Here is a 25057-nt window from a genome sequence, read left to right as displayed (position 1 = left end):
CCCGCCCTATTCTTATCCCCATGTCTTTTTTACAGCGGCTCTTAATTCAATTAGGAGCAGAAGCAGCACGGGGGGCTGAGCCCAAGGGCTCCCCGCCATGGGCGGGTCCGCGCTCGGCGACAGGAACACACACGGGACACAAAACAGCGTCCAAAAGGATTAACGACGACGGCAAACGCTTTCGCCCACAGCGGGGAGACTTCAAAGATCACAATCCAATAAACTAAAGGATGCCACACGGGGAATGAACTGTTCAACGGCATCAGCTCTCCCAAGGATGTTCCCAGAGAAGCCGTGGGTGCGCCAGGCCTGGAATTGTTCAGGTGTTTAAGGATTTGATTTTAAGGATCATCCCTCCCTGCCACGGGCAGGCACAACTTCTCCCAGCCCAGGTTACTCCAAGCCACATCCCAGCCTTTGCCCAGGGTTGGGAAACACGAACAGTTCCTGCAGAAATCTCCGTAAGAGACGGCCTCACTGCCTTTTCTGTGCTCCTGTCCTCACAACCCATGGATTTCCGCAATGACCTGCATCTGCCCGTTACAAAAATTGAAAACGCACGGGAAATCTCTTTCCATGCCCTCTGCGCCTTGCCCCAAATCCAGGTTGTCTCCCTAATGGACTGCAGTGTCGCACATCCATTAGCACAACCCCAAACGATGACATTCCACTTTAATCGACCTCCAACAGCCCATCTCATTAGGGAATTAGGAAACAAACCAAACTCTGATCGGAGTTCAGATAAGCGCAGAAGGATATTTTCCCACCTCCGGGAGCACCTTGCCACGGAAAGCTGCAGCCTTTCTGAGGCAATGAATGAAGCACAGTCTGTACTGAAACGATGGAGTTTACGTTCCCCTCTAACCCAAACAAGCCTCATGTTGACACCATAACAGGGAAGCTCAAAAGGAGAAACTTCATGGAAATTACAAGGCGTTTTTTTTTGCTCCATTTTCCCACTTGTTTATTATTCATGGCATCAGCTACTGCAGCTCTGTGACATCAACCAACTTCTTTTCACCATCACCACGGGATCAGGGAATGTCCAAGCCTTATCCTAAATGCCCTTGGGCACTTCCAGAGAACTCGGATAAAACGGCCTCAGTTTTACGGAATTCCTGCTGAAAACAGGACATATGGGGACAGTACAAAATCCAGAGGATTAAAAATGGACAATTAATAATATCGGGGCCAGGGCGGCAGTTGGGTCAGCCCTTTTCCTTACTTAATTTCCAAATAAAACCTCACAGCCCGTTATTAACCAAATGCATCATTAATTTGAAGCCATCATCCCTGGAAGTGTTCAAGGCTAGGCTGGACGGGGCTTGGGGCATTCTGGTCTAGTGACAGACCCTTCCAACCCAAACCATTCCATGATTTTACATCATTCTCCCTCCCTCTGCCTTTCCCCGTTCCCTTCTTGATTTTCATTCCCACTACCTGCTTGTGCAGCAGCCCCATTGCGGGCTCAGCACTCAAAAAAAACCCCCCTTAAAAAAGGAATAATTCCACCCTACCTCTTTTCGCGGAAAGCCTTCGGGGCTGTGATCACGGCCGAGGCGCTGAGGGTCCCCTCACAGTGCTGGCCGAACGCTCAGGGAGCTCAGGCGGCTGCAGCCCTCACGGCGCCTCAGCGGCGGAGCGAAGGCGACGGCGGGAAAGAAACCTCGGGTCCTTCATGGCCGAGTGGGCCGATCCCCTCAGGGCCGAGTGGGGCGATCCCCTCAGGGCCGAGCTCCCTCATGGCGGAGTGGGGCGATCCCCTCAGGGCCGAGCTCCCTCATGGCGGAGTGGGGCGATCCCCTCATGGCGGAGTGGGGCGATCCCCTCATGGCGGAGTGGGGCGATCCCCTCAGGGCCGAGCTCCCTCATGGCGGAGTGGGGCGATCCCCTCATGGCGGAGTGGGGCGATCCCCTCATGGCTGAGTGGGGCGATCCCCTCAGGGCCGAGTGGGGCGATCCCCTCAGGGCCGAGTGGGGCGAGCTCCCTCAGAGGGACGAGGCGCGATCCCCTCATGGCGGAGCCCGCCCGTGGTGGAGCGGCGCGAACTCCTCTGTGTGGAGTTACACGAACCCGTCATGGCGGAGCCCGCCCGTGGTGGACATACACGAACTCCTCTGTGTGGTTACACGATCCCCTCATGGCGGAGCTCACCCGTGGTGGACATACACGAACTCCTCGGGGCGGAGTTAGCCGTGGCGGAGCGGCGCGAACGCCTCGGGGCGGAGTTACACGAACCCCTCATGGCGGAGCGGCGCGAAGCCCTCATGGCGGAGCCCACTCGGGCGGAGGGGCAGGATCCCCTCACGGCGGAGCGGCGGGATCCCCTCAGGGCGGAGCGGCGGGAACCCCTCACGGCGGAGCGGCGGGATCCCCTCAGGGCGGAGCGGCGGGATCCCCTCAGGGCGGAGCGGCGGGAACCCCTCACGGCGGAGCGGCGGGATCCCCTGAGGGGAGCGGCGGGATCCATCATGGCGGAGCGGCGGGATCCCCTCATGGCGAAGCGGCGCGATCCCCTCATGGCGGAGCGGCGGGATCCCCTCACGGCGGAGCGGCGGGATCCCCTCACGGCGGAGCGGCGGGAACCCCTCATGGCGGAGCAGCGCGAAGCCCTCATGGCGGAGCGGCGGGAACCCCTGAGGGGAGCGGCGGGATCCATCATGGCGGAGCGGCGGGAACCCCTCATGGCGAAGCGGCGCGATCCCCTCACGGCGGAGCGGCGGGAACCCCTCACGGCGGAGCGGCGCTAACCCTCACGGCGGAGCGGCGGGATCCCCTCATGGTGGAGCGGCCCGAAGCCCTCACGGGACGAGGCGCGAAGGCCTCACGGCGGAGCGGTGCGATCCCCTCACGGCGGAGCGGCGGGATCCCCTCACGGCGGAGCGGCGGGAACCCCTCACGGCGGAGCGGCGGGATCCCCTCACGGCGGAGCGGCGGGAACCCCTCACGGCGGAGCGGCGGGAAGCCCTCACGGCGGAGCGGCGGGAACCCCTGAGGGGAGCGGCGGGAACCCCTCACGGCGGAGCGGCGGGAACCCCTCACGGCGGAGCGGCGGGAACCCCTCATGGCGGAGCGGCGGGAAGCCCTCACGGCGGAGCGGCGGGATCCCCTGAGGGGAGCGGCGGGAACCCCTCATGGCGGAGCGGCGGGATCTCATGGTGGAGCGGCCCGAAGCCCTCACGGCGGAGCGGCGGGAACCCCTCATGGCGGAGCGGCGGGATCTCATGGTGGAGCGGCCCGAAGCCCTCACGGCGGAGCGGCGGGAACCCCTCACGGCGGAGCGGCGGGAACCCCTGAGGGGAGCGGCGGGATCCCCTCACGGCGGAGCGGCGGGATCCCCTCACGGCGGAGCGGCGGGAACCCCTCATGGCGGAGCGGCGGGATCCATCATGGCGGAGCGGCGGGAACCCCTCACGGCGGAGCGGCGGGATCCCCTCACGGCGGAGCGGCGGGAACCCCTGAGGGGAGCGGCGGGAACCTGTCATGGCGGAGCGGCGGGAACCCCTCACGGCGGAGCGGCGGGAACCTGTCATGGCGGAGCGGCGGGAAGCCCTGAGGGGAGCGGCGGGATCCCCTCACGGCGGAGCGGCGGGAACCTGTCATGGCGGAGCGGCGGGAACCTGTCATGGCGGAGCGGCGGGAAGCCCTGAGGGGAGCGGGCCCCGAGCCCCCTGACGGGAGCGGCTGAGGGCCGGGAGCCGAAGCCCCCTGAAGGCGTCTGATCATGGCGGAGAGGCGCGAAACGCATCGGGAGTCGGCGGGAGCTGAGCCCCTCCAGGTAAGTGTCGAGGTAAGTGTCGAGATAAGTGTTGAGGCGGCTGGGGAAAAAAAATGGCGTCTGCTCCTGGTGTGAGGGCGTGCGAAACCCTTCGCAGGGTGTGCTGAGGGGGCTGAAAGCGGCCTGGGTCTGCTGAGGGCGCTGAGACCCCGCCCGGGTGTGCTGAGACCCCTCTCGGTTGTGCTGGGACCCTTCCCGGGTGTGCTGAGACCCCTCCCGGGTGTGCTGGGGCCCTTCCCGGGTGTGCTGGGGCCCTTCCCGGGTGTGCTGAGACCCCTCCCGGGTGTGCTGAGACCCCTCCCGGGTGTGCTGAGACCCCTCCCGGGTGTGCTGGGACCCCTCCTGGGTGTGCTGAGACCCCTCTCGGGTGTGCTGAGACCCCTCCCGGGTGTGCTGGGAGCCCTCCCGGGTGTGCTGGGACCCCTCGCGGGTGTGCTGGGACCCTTCCCGGGTGTGCTGAGACCCCTCGCGGGTGTGCTGGGACCCCTCCCGGGTGTGCTGGGACCCTTCCCGGGTGTGCTGAGACCCCTCCCGGGTGTGCTGAGACCCCTCCCGGGTGTGCTGAGGGTGCTGGGACCCTTCCCGGGTGTGCTGAGACCCCTCCCGGGTGTGCTGAGACCCCTCCCGGGTGTGCTGAGGGTGCTGGGACCCTTCCCGGGTGTGCTGAGACCCCTCCCGGGTGTGCTGAGACCCTTCCCGGGTGTGCTGAGACCCCTCCCGGGTGTGCTGGGACCCCTCCCGGGTGTGCTGAGACCCCTCCCGGGTGTGCTGGGACCCCTCCGGGGTGTGATGAGACCCCTCCCGGGTGTGCTGGGACCCCTCCGGGGTGTGCTGGGAGCCCTCTCGGGTGTGCTGAGGGTGCTGAAACCCCTCTTGGGTGTCTTAAGGGTGCTGAAACCTCTCCCGGGTGTGCTGGGACCCCTCCCGGGTGTGCTGGGACCCTTCCCGGGTGTGCTGAGACCCCTCCCGGGTGTGCTGGGACACCTCCGGGGTATGCTGAGGGTGCTGACACCCTTCATGGGTATGCTGAGACCCCTCCTGGGTGTGCTGGGACCCCTCATTGGTGTGCTGAGGGTGCTGAGACCCCTCCTGGGTGTGCTGAGACCCCTCTGCGGTGTGCTCAGGGTGCTGAAACCTCTCATGGGTGTGCCGGGACCCCTCCCGTGTGTGCCGGGACGTCTCCTGGATGTGCTGAGACCCCTCCCGTGTGTGCCGAGACCCCTCCCGGGTGTACCGAGACCCCTCCCGTGTGTGCCGGGAGCCCTCCCGGGCGTTCCGGGGGAGCCGCTCCCGTGGCGGATGGCCCCGGTGGCCGGGCGGATGGCCCCGGGGGCCGGGCGGATCGCCCCGGGGGCCGGGCGGGTCGCCCCGGGGGCCGGGCGGATGGCCCCGGGGGCCGGGCGGATGGCCCCGGGGGCCGGGCGGATGGCCCCGGGGGCCGGGCGGATCGCCCCGGGGGCCGGGCGGCGCTGCGGGCCCCGATCCCCGCGGGAACACGCGAAGGGACACGGCGGCGAGCGGCGGCCGGGCTCCCTCCATCTTGTGAGGCCCGGCGCGCCGTCCCGCCCGCTTCCTCCTCCTCCTCCTCCTCCTCCTCCTCCTCCTCCTCCTCCTCCTCCTCGTCATTGTCTGCGAGCGGCGGCGGCGGCGCTTATAAGGCGGCGGGCATTGCCCGGATGTGAGCGGCGGGCGATGCGGCTGCCCGGGCGGGATGCGATCGGCCGCGGCTCGGCGGGGGAGGCCGCGCTGCTGAGCCGGAGGAGGCTCTAAACTTGGACCAAGTTAAACAACGGGCGGCCCCGCGCTCCCCCGAAGGGGGAGTCGCCTGCGTTTTTTTGGGTTTTTTGGTGGTTTTTTTTTTTTTTTACGGGATTTGGGGGTTTTTTTTGGTTTTTGGTGGTTTTATTTTTTTTTTTGAAGGAAGGACAAGGAGAGAAGGGGGCAAGTCCCCGAGAGCCGCGGCGCTGCGAGCCCGTCACCATGTGTCTGTAAAAACAATAGGGCAAAAGTTGTCGGACCTTCTTTTTTTTGTTTTCCTTTTTCTCTTTGGTTTTTAAATTTTTTTAAAATTTTTTTAAAGAAAAATCTTAAATTATATTTTTATTTTTTTTTTTTTGGTGGCCGGTGGCCGGGCCCCCCAAATCCCAACAAAGCCAGGTGTAGTGTGCCTGTAAAGCTGTGGAATAACCCGGAGCAGGACTGACACTTTCCCTACTCTTTTTGGTGGTTTCGGAGGGTCACACACGTGTGAGACAATAAAGCACTTTGGCAGAAGATTCCTCTCTTTTTATTTTGATTCTTTTTATTCCTTTTTTTTTTTCTTTTCTTTCATTTTTTTCCCCCCTTGGAATATTGTGAACATATTTGTGGCCATTTAAGGTAAAGTTCCGATTTGCTGTTAGACTAACTTGTCTGTGGTTATTTTTTTTTTTTTTTAATTTTTTTTTTTTTGCTTTCATTTTTTTTTTTTTTATAATTAAAATTGTCGATCCCGATGTGTTATTTGAAAAAAAAAAAAAAAAAAGAAAAGAAAAGAAAAGAAAGTGCAAGTTCCGGGCTGTGTAAATGTGGACATTGTATATACATTGCATAGACACGTGTGGGAGATACACCAGGGTGCAGACGCGGGGACTCGCTGCTTGATTTCCTCCCGGAAAATGAACCGCCAGGAGTTCTTTTTGGATAATCCGGCCTGCCAGGGGACGAGCCGGGATCCGAGTGCCCGAGGAGAGGAGGGAAGAAGGAAGGGGAGGGCCGGCGGCGTCCCCCCAAAAAACTCGCGCGGAATTCCGAGGGGCTGCCTGGCCAAACTTTGCGCTGGGCGTTAGGATGGAGCCGGGGAGTGGCGAAACCCCCCCCTGAACAAAGCCAGATTCTAGATTTTAAAAACCAAAACAAAAAAAAAATCCATAATAAAAAAAAGGCGAAAGGAAGGGGTCAACCCCAAAAAAAAAAAAAAAAAAAAAGGGTGGTGGGTGGGGGGGGAAAAAAAATAAATTAAAAAGATCGTTCCTTTCGGCCGAGCGCCCGCGTCACGTGCGTCCTCCGCGGCCCCGTGTATAAACGCGGCGGGCCATGCGTGCGCCAGAGCCGGGCGAATCCAAGGTGGAATGCTCGGCCCGGAGCGGGCGGCGGCTCCACGAGCTCCGGGAGCGGGCACGGAGGCGCCTCGGCGCTCCTCTGGCCGCTCTTCCCTTCCCTCCCGGGCCCCGCTGCCTCCGCGCAGGCCCCGGCCTCTCCTCGGCGGCCTTCTCCCCCCGTCCTTCCTCTGCACAAATTAGGAATCGGGGCTAATTAGCCCCCGCCGCCCCCCCTCCCCTTCCTGCCCCCGGAACCTGCACTTCGCATCTCGCCCTGGCTTTTTTGATGATTATTGAATTTTTGTTGGGTTTTTTTATTCCCCTCCTCGCTCGCTTCTTTGCCCTTTCTGCCTCCAAACGCTACTTTGCGGTGGAAGAAGGAGAAGGGGAAAAAGTTGGGAGCGGCTGGCTTGTAGTTTCCTCTCTGGGCTCCTCATTGATTCCTCGCTGAACCTCCTGTTGCATAAACGATGCTCCGGGAGCGAGGCTTTGCCTGGTTTTTTCTCCTCCGGATTGGGCTTTAAAGAGCGGATGTTCCCCGGGTTTGGCTCGCCTCTTTGGAAATACAATATCGCTTTTTTTTTTTTTTTTTTTTCTTGTTGATTTTTTGGGGGTTGTTTTTTTGTTTTTGTTTTTGTTTTTGGCTGCCCCTCCATCTTTTTTTTTCCCCTCCCTTCTTCTTCTCCATCACCCACCTCCCCCCTTCCCGACCCCTCTCGCAAAAGCAAAATCCGACTGTGTTTCCTGCAAAGGCTCGGGATTTCTGATTGCGGTTATTTCCATGTTTCTAGGTTTGTGTGATTTTGCTAAAATGCATCACCAACAGCGAATGGCTGCCTTAGGGACGGACAAAGAACTGAGTGATTTACTGGATTTCAGTGCGGTAAGAAACAACGGTGGAAATTAGCAACAGCTGTAAAAAAAAAAAAAAATTAAAAAAAAAAAATCTTCTAGCTGCTCTGTTAACCAAAAAAAAAAAAAAAAATCCAGCCAAAAAAAAAAAAATAAAACCCTAAAGCAACAAAACCAACCCCAAACTGTGCTCTAAGTGCATTGGGTAATTTTTAATCAGCAGCTAGAAGCACGGTAAATATAATTTTTTTTTAATCCGAGCGGAGTATTTTTAGCCTTTCTGATTGTGTGTGATGGGAGATGCAGGCGCGTTCGCAGCTTGGTTTCATGTCTGCCAAAAGGAACGCCCCGAAAAAACTGACCACTGCTCGTCCTTCCCATCGCACTTTTATCGTGCTTTAGCTTTTCCCGGCGCCCTGACTCATTGCTAACGAGGCGCTGCTAATCTCTCCTTTCGCTTCTCCTTCCCTCGGTTCCATTTTGGCACATGGAAAAGTGGCAAAAGAAATCCACGCCTGTTCTCCCGTTGAAAGTTTTCCCCCAAAGCTCCCGCGGCTCCTCGCTGGAAGCTGCTCCACCCTTCTGGCGGCCGGGCCCAGGCAGGGGTTTGGGGGGGCTCTCCGGAGGGCTCTCCGTCCCCCCCGGGCCGGCGTCGGAACGTCGCGCCGGACGCGTGCACTTGTCTACTTTTGTCAGGCTCTCCCCCTCCCCCTTCCTCCCTTCCTTCCTTCCTTCCTCTCCCCGTCCCCTCCCTTCCCCCCAATATGTCAGGGATAGCTCTCTATCCGCTCAGGTCTTTCTTTTAGGGAAGAGCCTTTGCCGGGAGAGGCAGGTCCGCTCCCGAGGCCCCCCCCTTTCCCCCTGCGTGCTCCCGGGCTGGCGCTGCCGCCGCTCCAGCCTCGGCTTCCGAGGGATGGCTCGGGGAACTTTGGCCGGGAATCGTAGCCTGCGGCAGCTCCGCGGCCCCCTCTCTGCTCGGCGGTGCACTTTTCCCATTTGTCCCTTGGCTTTTTGCAGGCTCTGACTCAGGGAAGGTGCGTATTATCCGCTAGACACGTCGGAGAAGGGAGAAACCAATTAGGGTCGAAATAAATGCTGGGGAGAGAGAGAGAGAGGAGCGCGAGAGGGAGGGAGAGGGGGCGAGGAGCGAGCCTGCCTTCCAATTGCTCGGCGGGAGAGACGGAATGAGAATTTAGGGCAGGTGGCACTTTGCATTATTAGGATTATTTCGGGTTCCCGCATGCCAGGCAAATCCCGGCGCGGGATGCAAGCGGACGTCGCCGCGCTCATCACCAAGGTGGCGACCCGTCCCAACTTTGGCCGCCTTTGTGGGTGGCCGGAGGGGCGGCGAGCCCCGCCGCCTGCCCGGCCTGGGGACGGTGGCACCGGCGCGGCCCCGAGGCCGCGGTGACACCGGCGGCAGCCTTCCGCAGGGCTCCGGGAGACGGCGACTCCTGAGGAATGCGCCGGGAACTTCGCCCCGCCGCCGCGCTCGGGGGATCGCTGCCGTCGCCCCTCGTAACGCCTCTTTGTGTTTTGTTTTTTTTTTTTTTATAGATGTTTTCACCTCCTGTGAGCAGCGGGAAAAATGGACCAACTTCCTTGGCGAGTGGACATTTTACTGGCTCAAGTAAGTACCGTGTTTTGTTGTTGTTGTTGTTGTTGCATCCGTAGCGCGGGCGCTGGGATTTATTTCTCCACAGGCATTACCTTTGTTGTGGTGCTTTAATCTCTCGTGGGGAGCAGAGCCGTTCGGATTGCGGCGGAATTATTCCTAAGCGCTGGTTATTCTCATTCCCGGTCCTGTTCTCGTCACTGTTATTATGATGATTGTTATTTCCGCAAGCCTGGCGAGGTTTTGAGAGCGTTGTGCCGTGCGTTTCTGGTTTTTTTAAAAAAAACCCCGGACTTCTTCCTCCGTTTAATCAGTGCTTAAAAACTGTTCCAGTTTTACAGTAGATTTATCTGTTTTGCCTGTAGTCGTTTGAGCCTTGGAGAATTTTTTTTTATTTCCGATCCCGAAGCCTCTCTTTGTCTGTCGGGGACGATAGTCAAAACCTCTGGTGTGCAAATGAGTTTTGTGCGTTAGAATTAAAGGGAATGCGAGGCTGCTGCAGTCAAATAAATAAAACGAGCGTCCGGGAATAAAAACAACTCTTTAGGCTCAGAGAGGGCTCTTTGCTGATGGACTGTATTTTGGGAATTAAAATATTGCGGCGAGTTTCCCATTGCTGTTTGAAGCCCAGGGCATTTTGTTTCCGAACACGGGAGTGTTTGGGGAGAGTTGGCTGAGATTTCAGAGGAGGGTTTGTTCCTCTGGCTGCGGCAGGGCCGATGGGCATCTCGCGCCGTCCCTGAGAGCAGGAACGGGATGACAGAATGACAAAAGCCGGAGCTCCCGGCGCTGGGACGCGCGTGGACAGTGATCGTGTGGCAGCCGAAGTTCCCTGAGAGGCTGTAGGTGCTGCTGAGAGCGGAGAGCTCCCCGAGATGCCTTGCTCTGGGCCGTGCCTGTCCCTGCCTGGCCGTCCAGGTGGGGAGTGCTGGCAGCCTCACCCCGACACACCTCTGCGCTTCGCAGAGCTTTATTGCGCAGGGACGTCCCTTGGGTGCCGCTCTCGGAGCGGCTCTCTGCCCGGACGTGGGTCGTGTTTTATCGGATCCGTCGCCGCCTAAACGCTGCTTTGGTGCCTTTTATTCTGTTCGGGTTTGGGAAATAACGACCCGGCTCTGTTTTACCTCCCCAAACCCGTCTGTGTCGGCGTGTAGCGACTCGGAGGATCGCGCCGTCGGCCTGGGAGAACTTTCCGAAAATGACCCGTGGCTTTGAGTGCCACTTTTTGTCCTTCTCTGCCGTCGTTTTTGAAGCGCTGAGGCCGGATCTAAAATCCCCACTCTGTTTGTTTTCGCTGGAGAGGAGCGCCGAGTGGTTGTGCCAGACAAATCAATTTGTCATGCTCAGAGCCCGGTCCGTGCAGCAAGCACCACTTGGGCTGACAGCAAATGACTCCAGAGTTAGATTTAATAATTCCCCCTAAACCTCATCTCCGGAGTCGTTGGGATCAGGAGGACGGAGCGGAGCGGGGAGTGATTAAATCGTGGTTTTATTGTCCTGCCAGCCCGAAGGGTCGGAGGAATTGTGATGTAGCCAGGAGGAGGACGAGCTGCGGGAAGTTAGGGCTGAGGGGATCAAGAGCACTTAAAGCAACACCTGAACTCTGCCACGGGCAGAATTCCCTGAGAATTCCTTGAGAATTCCCTGAAATGCGGCCGAAGGAGAGGCTGGGTGAGGCGCCGTGCCTCGGTGCTTGCCTGGCACAATGGCAGCCAGGGGTGTCTCTGGAAGGGAAAATCCAGGGAGCTGGCCACTTGTGATCCTTGCAGCTCGGTTCTCACCCGGACGATTCCGCAGCGCTCTGCGGCCTCCCAAAAAGTCAGGGCAGGATTCCCGGGGCTGCGGATGCGCGGCCTTGGGGACGGAGTTTGGTGGCTATTGTTTGCCGGGGCAGGGCTGCGAGGAGCCGGGCCCTGGGCTGGCTCCGGGGATACCTGGCCCCAGCTGCTCCAAGGGATGCTCTCCGTGGCAGGATCAAAGGCAGCTCCATCAATTCCAGCTCATGCTGCACGCCGCTAACGCGGAATTTCGGCCGGCGGCCGCCTCCTGCTCTTCCTCCTGCAACTTCTCCCGGGGAAGTTTGTGCTGACCTTTAAATATCCCTCCTAAAAACCGAGATTCTCTGCATTAACCCTAAACTTCTCTTCGAGAGGGGAGAAAAAAAACAAACGGAGATTAAAAAAAAAAAAAAAAGCCAATCCCAAGCGCCCCGAAGTGATCGCGAGCGGGGAAGTGAAACTAAGTGGACTTTAGGAAGTGTGGGAATAATTCCTGCTCAAAGTCACGCCCGTGGCTTTTCCCCTCAGCTAATCCTCGAGGGGGGCAAAGGAGAGCAGCAGCCCCTTTGAACGCTGAATTGCACCAACATGGCTTCTCCCCGTGTTCCACGGCGGGCAGGGAAAGGAATGTAACCTGAGCTCCAATTCCCGGGGAGCGCTTTTTCACATGAAAGGCTTTTGTCAGCCCAGGGAAAAAGGAGCAGGAGTCGGTGTTTGATGTTTGCAGGTGTTTGGGCACGGGGCACTGAAGCAAGGCTGCAGCCTCTGACCCGCGCTGGGACCACTGGGGGAGACTGCAGGGATTGGGAAGAGAACTCCCCTGGAGTTCCCTGCAATTTAGATCCTATTTGGAAAGTGATTTAATAGCTGTTACTTCAATTGAACAATGCACATTCATTGGGCCGAAGCAGGGGGGGGTTGCTTTTTCTTTATTATTTTTTTTTTTTGTTCCCCCTGCTTTGTTTGCCCTTTTTTTAGGACAGTGGCCAAGATAAAAATCATTTCCTCGCGGCCCCGAAAACCTGGGGAGGAGTTTGCAATGCCTCCCATAACAAATTTGTCCGAAATTTATCCTCGCTGGAGAGCCAGGAACTACAGAACGAGGAGATGATCGCTGAGGATCGGGTTTTGGAGCAGCATTTTCCCCCTCAAGAATTCCCTGGGTCTGTCACATTTGACATATTTCGGGGTTTTTTTATCCCTTAATCGAAGCCCACATCTTCCTGATTCCGTTGGGTTTCGGCTCCTTCTATTTCAAGGCTGGAATTTTACCTCCGTTGGGGAGCATCTGTTCCGGATTGCCCACTCGGAGCTGTTGGAATGGCGTGTGGGTGGGAGCAGAATCAGAGGGAAAAAGCGGAATTTTCATCATTGGCCGTTCCCATGGCCCAGAAAAATAGGGAAAAACGTCTCCGCTCTTTGCCTGACCGAACGGAGCAAAGTCCCTTTAAAGGATTTAAATCCTCGCTTTTCATTTTGCCATTAGTTTGATTAGGGCTTGGCCTGCATTAGAGCACCAAATTAATACATCTCCTAACGAGGGAATCACAAATCCAGCGCGGTTTAAATTCCTCGGGTTTTTATTTTATTCGGGATGTTGGGCGAGGAAATTAAAGCGAATATTACGGTTTTGTTTTTGGTGCAGTCTGGGTTTGGAGTGTGGCCTGGTGGGAAAGCTGCAGGGTTCGGTGATTATTGTTCCATCCTCAGGAAAACATGGAATGAAGGGCGGGTTTCCTTGGGAAGGCGTTTGGGAGCTGCTCAGGTGGGACACACCTGGGACACCCACGCGGATCCCGCCGCTCTCCGCAGCAGCAGCATGTGTGCCAGGGAGGATTTGGGCAAGCAAAACGTGTGTTGGGGGCTTATCATGCACAAAGACCATTCCAAAGGATCAAAAAGAGGTGGGGGAAAAACCCCTAAAAGGGAGATTTTAGACTAAAAAAGCTGCTTTTCAAAAGGAGGTGGTGCAGCGCGTCCGGAGCTGCTGTGGCTCCGAAGGGGAGCTCCCTGTTTTTTCACGGGGTTTTTCTGCAGGAAAGAGGGACAATGCTGCTGGGGTTTGGGTGTTGGCTTGGCCAGGCAGCGTTTCGGGGCCTGCTCCTCTTCCTCCCTGCGGAGAACTCCACAAAATCAGCTCCTTCCCTGTTTTGCAGTGCTGATGTTTTGTAATGCTGGAGGAGAAGAGGAATTCTGTTAGCTCCCATCCTTGCGGCTCTGTTTCCTCATGATCCTTCTCCTCTCCCGACCCTCTCCCAGCCGCGTCCATGGGGGCAGCCAAAGCCCCACTGGGGACCTTTCAAGGCTGGGATTCGGGAATGGCCCGGAGATGGGGAGGAGGAGAAGGATCCTGACTTCCAGAGCAGCAATCCCGGATTTTCCCGAGCGCGGAGCCGCCATCGGTGTTTCCGTGGCTCGCTGTGGGCTCTGGCGTGGTGATTACCCACCAAAACCCCGCTGGGTAATTCCCCCGGGAGGTGCTCCTTTGGCATCCTGACGCCGTGCTGCCTTCTCAGGGAACGTGTTCGATAATTCACAATTCCCCGTCGGAGCCGCCGCGGCGCTCCGGGGGCCGCGCGCAGCCAAATGGCACCTGGTGCAGGGACGCTGCCCATCCTTGCCAAATCCAGCTGGAGCAGGAGGGATGCTCCACGTTATTCCCAGCATCTCAGGGGACAAAGTGGGTTTGGTAAACCAGGCTGTTCAGGCCTGCCTCAGAGCTCAGCGGGGAAAAAAAACCAAAAACCCCACCAAATGTGAGGGAAAATTTGCCTCCTTCCCGGCGGATTTGTGCTGGTGCCACTCCCAAATTCACACGGATTTTTTGGTCAGGGGCAAAAGCGGCTTCCACGGCCTGAATTCCTAAAGGAATACGAAATAGGCACGAATAAACAGCCAATTTTCATCTTGCGTCGCTTATTTTTTTCTCGCTGCCGCGGAAATAAAGCGATTTAATTTTTTTTTATCTTCCCCCCCTCCCAAATTAATTAAAGAGAATTCGGGCATTTCTGGGTTGTTTCCCTCATGCAGGAAGCGCAGGGGTTTAGGATCCCAGGAATGTTGTGAATTGTGGCCGGTTTTTGGGCTGGGATGGGCAGAGCTCCTGCAGGATCGGAACGGGGAATAACTGAGATGGCGCAGGAACAACGGGACCGCACGGACACGCAGAGGACGGCGTTAACTTATGGGAGTTGATGCTGCTAATTGCTGGAATCTGCCTGGAATCTTGGAGCACTGAAAGCTCTCCTATAAACAGTTTTGCTTTGAGCTTCAAACGATTCCTTTAGCTTTTTTTTTTTGGTTTTTTTTTTATGTGCTCCGATAAACAAAGTCATTTTGGAAGCTTTTACAGCTCCAAACATTTCCTCCTGGCGGTCAACTTCCCGGGAGCTGGAAATCGGGGGGCTCTGCAAAATAAAGGGAGGATCTGTGATTTTGAGGGGCTGATATCACGATGGGATTTAATTAAATCAGTTCGATAAGGAGCCGTTCTGCTTTAAGGGTCTTTCCCCCAGCATTTCCCCGTTTGCCACGGAGGCAAAGCTGGAGCAGCCTGGGAATGTTCCTGCGATGTGGCAGCCTAGGAAATGAATCTCCGTGGGACAGGAGGTGCCATCTGCCCGCGGTGACAGTGTGCAGGGGTGACGGCGCCGCGGCCGCGCTCCTGCGCTAATTGCCTTCGCCCTTCGTTAGGGGGAAATCCAAATTTCAAAACTCCAAAACTCAAAACTCCTCCCGAGACGTGGAGGGGACCCCACGGATTTCTGGGGGGTCAGGGAGGTGTGCTGTGCCCCCCAAATCCACCTCGGGGCCCGCCGCAAATTCGGGCGCCAATTCCCGAATTCAGCCCGCTCCGTTTTCACCAAATTCTCGATTTTTAAATTTTTTTTTAAAAGCCCAAATTCTCAATTCGTTTTTAAATTTATCTTTAAAAACGCCCAAATTCTCAATTCATTTTTAAATTGGTTTTCTTTAAAAAAAAGCCCAAATTTTCAATTCATTTTTAATTTTTTTTTTTTAAAAAAAAGCCCAAATTCTCAGTTAATTTTTAAATTTATTTTTTTTAAAATGCCCAAATTTTCAATTCATTTTTAATTTTTTTTTTTTAAAAAAAAGCCCGCTCCGTTTTCACCTCGGAGCTGTTCGCAGGGAGAACTTCAAATTCTCAATTCATATTTAAATTGATTTGTTTTTAAAAAAAAGCCCAAATTCTCAATTCATTTTTAAATTTATTTTTTTTAAAAAAGCCCAAATTCTGAATTCATTTTTAATTTTTTTTTTTTTTTAAAAAAGCCCAAATTCTCAATTCATTTTTAAATTGGTTTTTTAAAAACGCCCAAATTCTCAATTCATTTTTAAATTTATCTTTAACAACGCCCAAATTCTCAATTCATTTTTAATTTTTTTTTTAAAAGCCCAAATTCTCGATTCATTTTTAAATTGGTTTTTTTAAAAACGCCTAAATCTCAATTCATTTTATAATTTTTTTTTGTTAAAAACGCCCGAATTCTCAATTCATTCTTAAATTTTTTTTTAAAAAAAGCCCAAATTCTCAATTCATTTTTAAATTTATTTATTTTTTAAAAAAAAGCCCAAATTCTCAATTCATTTTTAAATTTATTTTTTAAAAAATAAGCCCAAATTCTCAATTCATTTTTAAATTGTTTTTTTTAAAAAAAGCCTAAAATATCAATTAATTTTTAATTTTTTTTTTAAAAGCCCAAATTCTCAATTAATTTTAAATTTATTTTTTAAAACACCCAAATTCTCAATTCATTTTTAAATTTATCTTTAAAAACGCCCAAATTCTCAATTCATTTTTAAATTGGTTTTTTAAAAACGCCCAAATTTTCAATTAATATTTAATTTTTTTTTAAAAACGCCCAAATTCTCGATTCATTTTTAAATTTATTTTTTTAAAAAAAATCCCAAATTCTGAATTCATTTTTAAAATTGTTTTTTAAAACGCCCAAATTCTGAATTCATTTTTAATTTTTTTTTAAAAGCCCAAATTCTCAATTCATTTTTAAATTTATCTTTAAAAACCCCCAAATTCTCAATTCATTTTTAATTTTTCTTTTAAAAAGCCCAAATTCTCAATTCATTTTTTTTTTAAAAAAAGCCCAAATTCTCAATTAATTTTTCATTTTTCTTTTAAAAAGCCCAAATTCTGAATTCATTTTTAAATTTATTTTTTAAAAGCCCAAATTCTCAATTTATTTTTTTTAAAAAAAGCCAAATTCTGAATTCATTTTTTTTTTAAAAAAAGCCAAATTCTCAATTCATTTTTAAATTTATTTTTAAAAAAACGCCCAAATTCTCAATTCATTTTTAAAAATTTTATTTTTATTTTTAATAAGGCTGTCACAGAATTATTTTCCCTCGCTAACGATCAGGAAACCGCGCTGCGGCGCGGCTGGAGCGCCGATTCCTGCCCCGAGGTCAGTGCCGGGCTCCATCCAGGGACGGACGGCGGCGTTTGGTGTGTTTGGGGTGTCCTGCCCCGAGGTCAGTGCCGGGCTCCATCCAGGGACGGACGGCGGCGTTTGGTGTGTTTGGGGTGTCCTGCCCCGAGGTCAGTGCCGGGCTCCATCCAGGGACGGACGGCGGCGTTTGGGGTGTTTGGGGTGTCCTGGCCGAGGTCAGTGCCGGGCTCCATCCAGGGACGGACGGCGGCGTTTGGTGTGTTTGGGGTGTGCTGCCCCGAGGTCAGTGCCGGGCTCCATCCAGGGACGGACGGCGGCGTTTGGTGTGTTTGGGGTGTCCTGGCCGAGGTCAGTGCCGGGCTCCATCCAGGGACGGACGGCGGCGTTTGGTGTGTTTGGGGAGCGCTGCCCCGAGGTCAGTGCCGGGCTCCATCCAGGGACGGACGGCGGCGTTTGGGGTGTTTGGGGTGTCCTGGCCGAGGTCAGTGCCGGGCTCCATCCAGGGACGGACGGCGGCGTTTGGGGTGTTTGGGGAGCGCTGGCCGAGGTCAGTGCCGGGCTCCATCCAGGGACGGACGGCGGCGTTTGGTGTGTTTGGGGTGTCCTGGCCGAGGTCAGTGCCGGGCTCCATCCAGGGACGGACGGCGGCGTTTGGTGTGTTTGGGGTGTCCTGGCCGAGGTCAGTGCCGGGCTCCATCCAGGGACGGACGGCGGCGTTTGGTGTGTTTGGGGTGTGCTGCCCCGAGGTCAGTGCCGGGCTCCATCCAGGGACGGACGGCGGCGTTTGGTGTGTTTGGGGTGTCCTGGCCGAGGTCAGTGCCGGGCTCCATCCAGGGACGGACGGCGGCGTGTGGCTGTGTTTTGGGGAGCGCTGGCAGCTCTGTGCAGTCCCCACGTCCCCAGCGCTGGCGCCGATGGCAGCGGCCGTGTGCCATCGTTAGGGACACGGTTTGGCTCAGGGAGGGCACGCGGCGTTGGCACGGCTCCGTGTCCTCTCCCGGCGTTTCCTGCGCGGGAGTGGGGCCGGCGCCGAGCGGCCATGCACACACGGCTCCTGGCAGCGTTCCCGGCTGCTCCGGCCCTTCCTGCGCCCGGCTTTGTCATACGTGTGAGACACATGGCTTTGTCACGGGGATGGATATGGTACTCGGCTTTGTCATACGTGTGAGACACATGGCTTTGTCACGGGGATGGATATGGTACTCGGCTTTGTCACAGGCGTGTGTGACACATGGCTTTCTCACGGGGGTGGATACGGTACTCGGCTTTGTCATACGTGTGTGACACATGGCTTTGTCATGGGGATGGATATGGTACTTGGCTTTGTCATGTGTGTGTGTGTGACACCGGCTTTGTCATACGTGTGTGAGACACCGGCTTTGTCATGTGTGTGTGAGACACATGGCTTTGTCATGGTTATGGATATGGCGCCCGGCTTTGCCACAGGCGTGTGTGTGACACCGCCTTTGTCATACGTGTGTGACACATGGCTTGGTCACGGGTATGGATATGGCGCCCGGCTTTGTCATAGGCGTGTGTGACACCGCCTTTGTCATACGTGTGAGACACATGGCTTTGTCATGGTTATGGCTACGGCACCCGCCTTTGTCACAGGCGTGTGTGACACCGGCTGTATCGTGTGTGTGTGTGACACCGGCTGTGTCGTGTGTGTGACACCGGCTGTGTCGTGTGTGTGTGTGACACCGGCTGTGTCGTGTGTGTGACACCGGCTGTGTCGTGTGTGTGTGTGACACCGGCTGTATCGTGTGTGTGTGTGTGACACCGGCTGTGTCGTGTGTGTGACACTGGCTGTGTCGTGTGTGTGACACCGGCTGTATCGTGTGTGTGACACCGGCTGTGTCGTGTGTGTGACACCGGCTGTATCGTGTGTGTGTGTGACACCGGCTGTGTCGTGTGTGTGACACCGGCTGTGTCGTGTGTGTGTTTATGGCACCCGGCTTTGTCTTATCCCTGTGTGCATATGGCTGCTGCTCCATCGTGTGTGTGCATATGGCACGCTGCTTTGTCACGTGTGTGTGTGCGTATGGCACACTGCTTTGTCACATGTGTGTGTATGGCACACTGCTTTGTCACATGTGTGTGTGTATGGCACAGTGCTTTGTCACATGTGTGTGTATGGCACACTGTTTTGTCACGTGTGTGCGTATGGCACATATGGCACACTGCTTTGTCACGTGTGTGTGTGTATGGCACAGTGCTTTGTCACATGTGTGCGTATGGCACGCTGCTTTGTCACATGTGTGCGTTACGGTCCCCTCAGTAACGTGTCCATATACACACGCTGCTTTGTCACACGAGTAGATCTCTTTGTCATGTGTTGGCGTGGTGCCCTCATAGTCGTGTGTGTGTGTGCTCCATCCCGTACATGTGTGTGCTCCATCCCATATTCTTGTGTCTCCTCCATCCCGTACACATGTGTGCTCCATCCCATGTGTGTGTGTGGCGCCGTGGTCCCAGCCGAGAGCACGCCGAAGCCCCATCCCAAATCCCCGCGCAGAGGGGCACCCCCAGAAATCCTTGGACTCATCCCTAGGCACGGATAGGATCCCGAAGGAAACAGGGATTCTTTCCGGATCGGCCTCGCTCCCGCTTTTTCCTGCCCGTGAAAATTTGGGATCGTGGGGTAACGTGCTTTTTTCCCATTGCCTGGACATTTAGACGCGCTCCCCCGTTTGATAAACAGCCGCTCCCGAGCTTTTGGCGATATTAAATCCGGCTAAATAAGATTCCCCACGGAATATCGAGGCTCTAATCGAATCTCGGGGGCTCTGGGCCCGTTCACAAACAGCCCGGGAGTTGTTTTCTTGTTCCTGACGTCAGCCCGAGGCCTGATTGAATTAGGGCCCGGGATTGCGGCAGCACCTGCACCCAGGGCTCCTCGCCGGGAACTTGGGGCTGGAATACAAACTTCAGCCCGGCAGCAGAGCTGGGGGAGGCACAGAGATCCCCTGGGCTCTCCTGCTGCCCTGGGCAGGCACAGAGATCCCCTGGGCTCTCCTGCTGCCCTGGGCAGGCACAGAGATCCCCTGGGCTCTCCTGCTGCCCTGGGCAGGCACAGAGATCCCCTGGGCTCTCCTGCTGCCCTGGGCAGGCACAGAGATCCCCTGGGCTCTCCTGCTGCCCTGGGCAGGCACAGAGATCCCCTGGGCTCTCCTGCTGCCTTGGGGAGGCACAGAGATCCCCTGGGCTCTCCTGCTGCCCTGGGCAGGCACAGAGATCCCCTGGGCTCTCCTGCTGCCCTGGGGAAGGCACAGAGATCCCCTGGGCTCTCCTGCTGCCCTGGGCAGGCACAGAGATCCCCTGGGCTCTCCTGCTGCCCTGGGGAGGCACAGAGATCCCCTGGGCTCTCCTGCTGCCCTGGGCAGGCACAGAGATCCCCTGGGCTCTGCTGCTGCCCTGGGCAGGCACAGAGATCCCCTGGGCTCTCCTGCTGCCCTGGGGAGGCACAGAGATCCCCTGGGCTCTCCTGCTGCCCTGGGGAGGCACAGAGATCCCCTGGGCTCTCCTGCTGCCCTGGGGAGGCACAGAGATCCCCTGGGCTCTCCTGCTGCCCTGGGCAGGCACAGAGATCCCCTGGGCTCTCCTGCTGCCCTGGGCAGGCACAGAGATCCCTGGGCTCTCCTGCTGCCCTGGGCAGGCACAGAGATCCCCTGGGCTCTGCTGCTGCCCTGGGCAGGCACAGAGATCCCCTGGGCTCTCCTGCTGCCCTGGGGAGGCACAGAGATCCCCTGGGCTCTCCTGCCCTGGGCAGGCACAGAGATCCCCTGGGCTCTCCTGCTGCCCTGGGCAGGCACAGAGATCCCCTGGGCTCTCCTGCTGCCCTGGGCAGGCACAGAGATCCCCTGGGCTCTGCTGCTGCCCTGGGCAGGCACAGAGATCCCCTGGGCTCTCCTGCTGCCCTGGGGAGGCACAGAGATCCCCTGGGCTCTCCTGCTGCCCTGGGCAGGCACAGAGATCCCCTGGGCTCTCCTGCTGCCCTGGGCAGGCACAGAGATCCCCTGGGCTCTCCTGCTGCCCTGGGGAGGCACAGAGATCCCCTGGGCTCTCCTGCTGCCCTGGGCAGGCACAGAGATCCCCTGGGCTCTCCTGCTGCCCTGGGGAGGCACAGAGATCCCCTGGGCTCTCCTGCTGCCCTGGGCAGGCACAGAGATCCCCTGGGCTCTCCTGCTGCCCTGGGCAGGCACAGAGATCCCCTGGGCTCTCCTGCTGCCTTGGGAAGGCTCCGGTGCTGTGCCTCGGCCGCGTCCCTGCTGGAGCTGAGAGGGGAGAGGCTGAAATGTTGGGATCTCCTGGAATGACAGGATCCAGACCCGTTTCTTTGGGATCTCAGGAACAAAAACAGGGAAGAGGCTGGACCCGAGTCAGTTCTGGGATCTGAGAGGGGAGAGGCTGAAATGTTGGGATCTGGAATGACAGGAACCAGACCCGTTTCTTTGGGATCTTGGGAACAAAGGGAAGAGGCTGGACCTGAGTTGGTTCCAGTTGGAGCTGAGAGGGGAGAGGCTGAAATGTTGGGATCTGGTAAAATGACACAAACCAGACCTGTTTCTTTGGGATCTCGGGAACAAAGGCAGGGAAGAGGCTGGGCCAGAGTCGGTTCCAGGGCTGGCATTCCAGTGGCACAAGGCTGAGATTTCCATAGGCTGTGGCCTCGTTCTCCTCAGTTTTTAAGGGAAAGGTGCCAGCAGGTATTTGGGGAGAGGAGCAGGGATGAGGCTGCTGCCTTCCTCATCACGCACATCCAACACCAGAGATGGAAGTGAGCCGAGAGCTGGAGTTTCACCTCAGGCTCCGGCAGTATCCGAGCTCCTGGGGCTCCTGTTTTCCCAGGCTCTCTGTTTTCCTTGGATTGTGTGTGCAGGGATGCGTTAGGGCCCGAGCAGCGCGCGGACAATTCTGTATTCCGCCGGCTCGCCGTTGTCAGCGAGCACCGCTTCGCTTTGGGTTTTCTGCCCCTGATCCCTCCGCTGCTTCGGTACCCTTTGGAAACACGCGCTAACTTAGGAAATCCTGGCTCGTGTTGGATAAACAGAGGAAAATTCCCGCTCCTAAAATTAGCTCCTTTTCTAAACACCACAAACGGGAGCGTTCATTTAGGAACCGGCGCGTTGCCGAGCGGCCAGCGGGCATTTCCCTCTCCCGACGCCGATATCCCAGAGAGGATTTCTGTAAACCTTATTCCTGCCCTGTGTATTTCTAGTCTCCGCTCCGTGCCTTTTCCCCATTTTTTTCCCCTCCCAAAGGTTGATTTTTCACCCCGGAACCTGCGTCTCAGAGCAGCGCTGTGAATTAGCGGCGTTGGAATTAGCGGCGTTGGAATTAGCGGCGTTGCGCCGAGCGGTGTGGAGCTTTGATTCCCAGCTTTGGCCGGCGTGGAGCAGCCAGCTGCCCGTGGCAGGAGTGCTCAGCACACCCTGGGAAGGCTCCCTGCGCCTGGGGAATTCACCTGGAAGCACAGGCAGCATCAGGGCAGAGCTCGGCTTCCGGCCGCTTGCCGCCTCCGCATCGCCGATCCTTTAACCGGGAATTATCGCTGAATTATTGCTGTCAAATTATTGGTGGCAAATCGGCCTCTTCCTTGGAGCCCCCGACCCGATGGAAGCACCGGAATATTGCCAGATTGAAAAGGGATTTATAGGGGATGTGTGCCAAAGTGACTGGTTTAGGGCAGCACGAGCCTCTTGTTGTCTGAGCGCCGCCGGCCGAGGTTCGGCTTTTTCTGCTTTTGGGGAGAAATTGGGGAGGTTCAGCTTTTGGTGAAATTGGGGAGGTTCAGCTTTTGGCACTGAAATTGGGGAGGTTCAGCTTTTGGTGCTGAAATTGGGGAGGTTCAGCTTTTGGGGAGAAATTGGGGAGGTTCAGCTTTTGGTGCTGAAATTGGGGAGGTTCAGCTTTTGGAGGAGAAATTGGGGAGGTTCAGCTTTTGGAGGAGAAATTGGGGAGGTTCAGCTTTTGGAGGAGAAATTGGGGAGGTTCAGCTTTTGGTGCTGAAATTGGGGAGGTTCAGCTTTTGGTGCTGAAATTGGGGAGGTTCAGCTTTTGGAGGAGAAATTGGGGAGGTTCAGCTTTTGGTGCTGAAATTGGGGAGGTTCAGCTTTTGGCACTGAAATTGGGGAGGTTCAGCTTTTGGGGGAGAAATTGGGGAGGTTCAGCTTTTGGAGGAGAAATTGGGGAGGTTCAGCTTTTGGTGCTGAAATTGGGGAGGTTCAGCTTTTGGGGGAGAAATTGGGGAGGTTCAGCTTTTGGTGCTGAAATTGGGGAGGTTCAGCTTTTGGTGCTGAAACTGGGGAGGTTCAGCTTTTGGGGGAGAAATTGGGGAGGTTCAGCTTTTGGGGGAGAAATTGGGGAGGTTCAGCTTTTGGCGCTGAAATTGGGGAGGTTCAGCTTTTGGTGCTGAAATTGGGGAGGTTCAGCTTTTGGGGGAGAAATTGGGGAGGTTCAGCTTTTGGGGAGAAATTGGGGAGGTTCAGCTTTTGGTGCTGAAATTGGGGAGGTTCAGCTTTTGGGGGAGAAATTGGGGAGGTTCAGCTTTTGGGGAGAAATTGGGGAGGTTCAGCTTTTGGTGCTGAAATTGGGGAGGTTCAGCTTTTGGTGCTGAAATTGGGGAGGTTCAGCTTTTGGAGGAGAAATTGTTTAAGGTGCATGAAGAGATGGTTTTTTTATTTTTACCGTTTTAGGAGAGGAGGAAGGAAGTCAAACTCCCTATAAGCCAAAACTGAGCAGATAAAACCATTTTTATTTGCATTTTTCCCCTCCTGGAATCCCTCTCTTTGCAAGTAGCCATCTCTCTGACTGGGAGGGCAGGATGAGTTCTATTAAATATTACAGTGAAAAACTTGAAATCGAGATAAAAAACCGGTTCCTAACATCTTTTGAAGTGTGAAATAAATCCCTGTGGCTCTTGGGCACAATTGTGGTGTTGATAAACAGGGGCAAGGCCCTTAATGGGTGAATTGTTCTTCCCTTCATCCAAAAGAGCAGGAGCTTCAACGGAAAAGTGCAGGATTAGAAAAGCAGCACCTTTATTCCTTTTGGATTTTATTTTTTTATTTTAGCAGAGAAAGTTGTTTTCTCTCTCAATAACACTGAGCAGGTCTTTTGGTGCTTTCAGCTTTTGGTGTCCAGCCCCTGAAATCCTCATTTTCTGTCAGTTTGGGGGTGTCCAGCCCCTGAAATCCCCGTTCTGTGTCAGTTTGGGGTGTCCAGCCCCTGAAATCCCCGTTCTGTGTTAATTTGGGGGTGTCCAGCCCCTGAAATCCCCGTTCTGTGTCAGTTTGGGGTGTCCAGCCCCTGAAATCCCCGTTCTGTGTCAGTTTGGGGTGTCCAGCCCCTGAAATCCCCGTTCTGTGTCAGTTTGGGGTGTCCAGCCCCTGAAATCCCCGTTCTGTGTCAGTTTGGGGGTCCAAGCCCCTGACATCCCAGTTCTGTCATTGGGGTGTCCAGCCCCTGAAATCCCCGTTCTGTGTTAATTTGGGGTGTCCAGCCCCTGAAATCCCCGTTCTGTGTTAATTTGGGGTGTCCAGCCCCTGAAATCCCCGTTCTGTGTCAGTTTGGGGTGTCCAGCCCCTGAAATCCCCGTTCTGTGTCAGTTTGGGGTGTCCAGCCCCTGAAATCCCCGTTCTGTGTCAGTTTGGGGTGTCCAGCCCCTGAAATCCCCGTTCTGTGTCAGTTTGGGGTGTCCAGCCCCTGAAATCCCCGTTCTGTGTCAGTTTGGGGGTGTCCAGCCCCTGAAATCCCCGTTCTGTGTTAATTTGGGGTGTCCAGCCCCTGAAATCCCCGTTCTGTGTCAGTTTGGGGTGTCCAGCCCCTGAAATCCCCGTTCTGTGTTAATTTGGGGTGTCCAGCCCCTGAAATCCCCGTTCTGTGTTAATTTGGGGGTGTCCAGCCCCTGAAATCCCCGTTCTGTGTTAATTTGGGGTGTCCAGCCCCTGAAATCCCCGTTCTGTGTTCACGTTTGGGGTGTCCAGCACCTTGAAATTCCCGTTTCGTGTCAGTTTGGGGTGTTCCAGCACCTGAAATCGCCCGTGCTGTGTCAGTTTGGGGTTGTCCAGCCCCTTGAAATCCCCTGTTCTGTTGTACAGTTTGGGGTGTCCAGCCCCTGAAATCCCCGTTCTGTGGTCCAGTTTGGGTGGTGTCCAGCCCCTGAAGATCCCGTTCTGTGTTCTAAGTTCTGGGGTGTCCAGCCCCTGAATCCCCTGTTCTGTGTTCAGTTGGGGGTGTTCCAGCCCCTGAAATCCCCGTTCTCTGTGTCAATTTTGGGGTTGTCCAGCCCCCTGACAATCCCCCGTTTCTCTGTGTCAGGTTTGGGGTGTCCAGCCCCTGAAATCCCCGTTCTGCTGTTAATGGGGTGTCCACGCCCCTGAAATCCCCGTCTTGTGTTAATTTTTTGGGGTGTCCAGCCCTGAAATCCCCCGGTTCTGTGTTCATTTGGGGTTGTCCAGGCCCCTGAAATCCCGTTCGTGTTCAGTTTGGGGTTGTCCAGCCCCTGATAATCCCGCTGTGTCAG

General features: G+C 55.4%; 1 long non-coding RNA gene across 1 annotated transcript; it reads left to right on the top strand.

The window, feature by feature from the left end:
- Positions 1-5874: 5874 nt before the first annotated feature.
- LOC136374601 (uncharacterized) lies at positions 5875-9344 on the top strand. The gene is made up of 3 exons (XR_010745931.1): positions 5875-6158; positions 7651-7742; positions 9269-9344. It is a non-coding gene; the product is annotated as an uncharacterized lncRNA (long non-coding RNA).
- Positions 9345-25057: the final 15713 nt, after the last annotated feature.

This window comes from Sylvia atricapilla, chromosome Z, assembly GCF_009819655.1.
Source record: "Sylvia atricapilla isolate bSylAtr1 chromosome Z, bSylAtr1.pri, whole genome shotgun sequence".
Taxonomy (NCBI): Eukaryota; Metazoa; Chordata; class Aves; order Passeriformes; family Sylviidae; genus Sylvia; species Sylvia atricapilla.
This window is presented reverse-complemented; position numbering and strand designations above follow the sequence as displayed.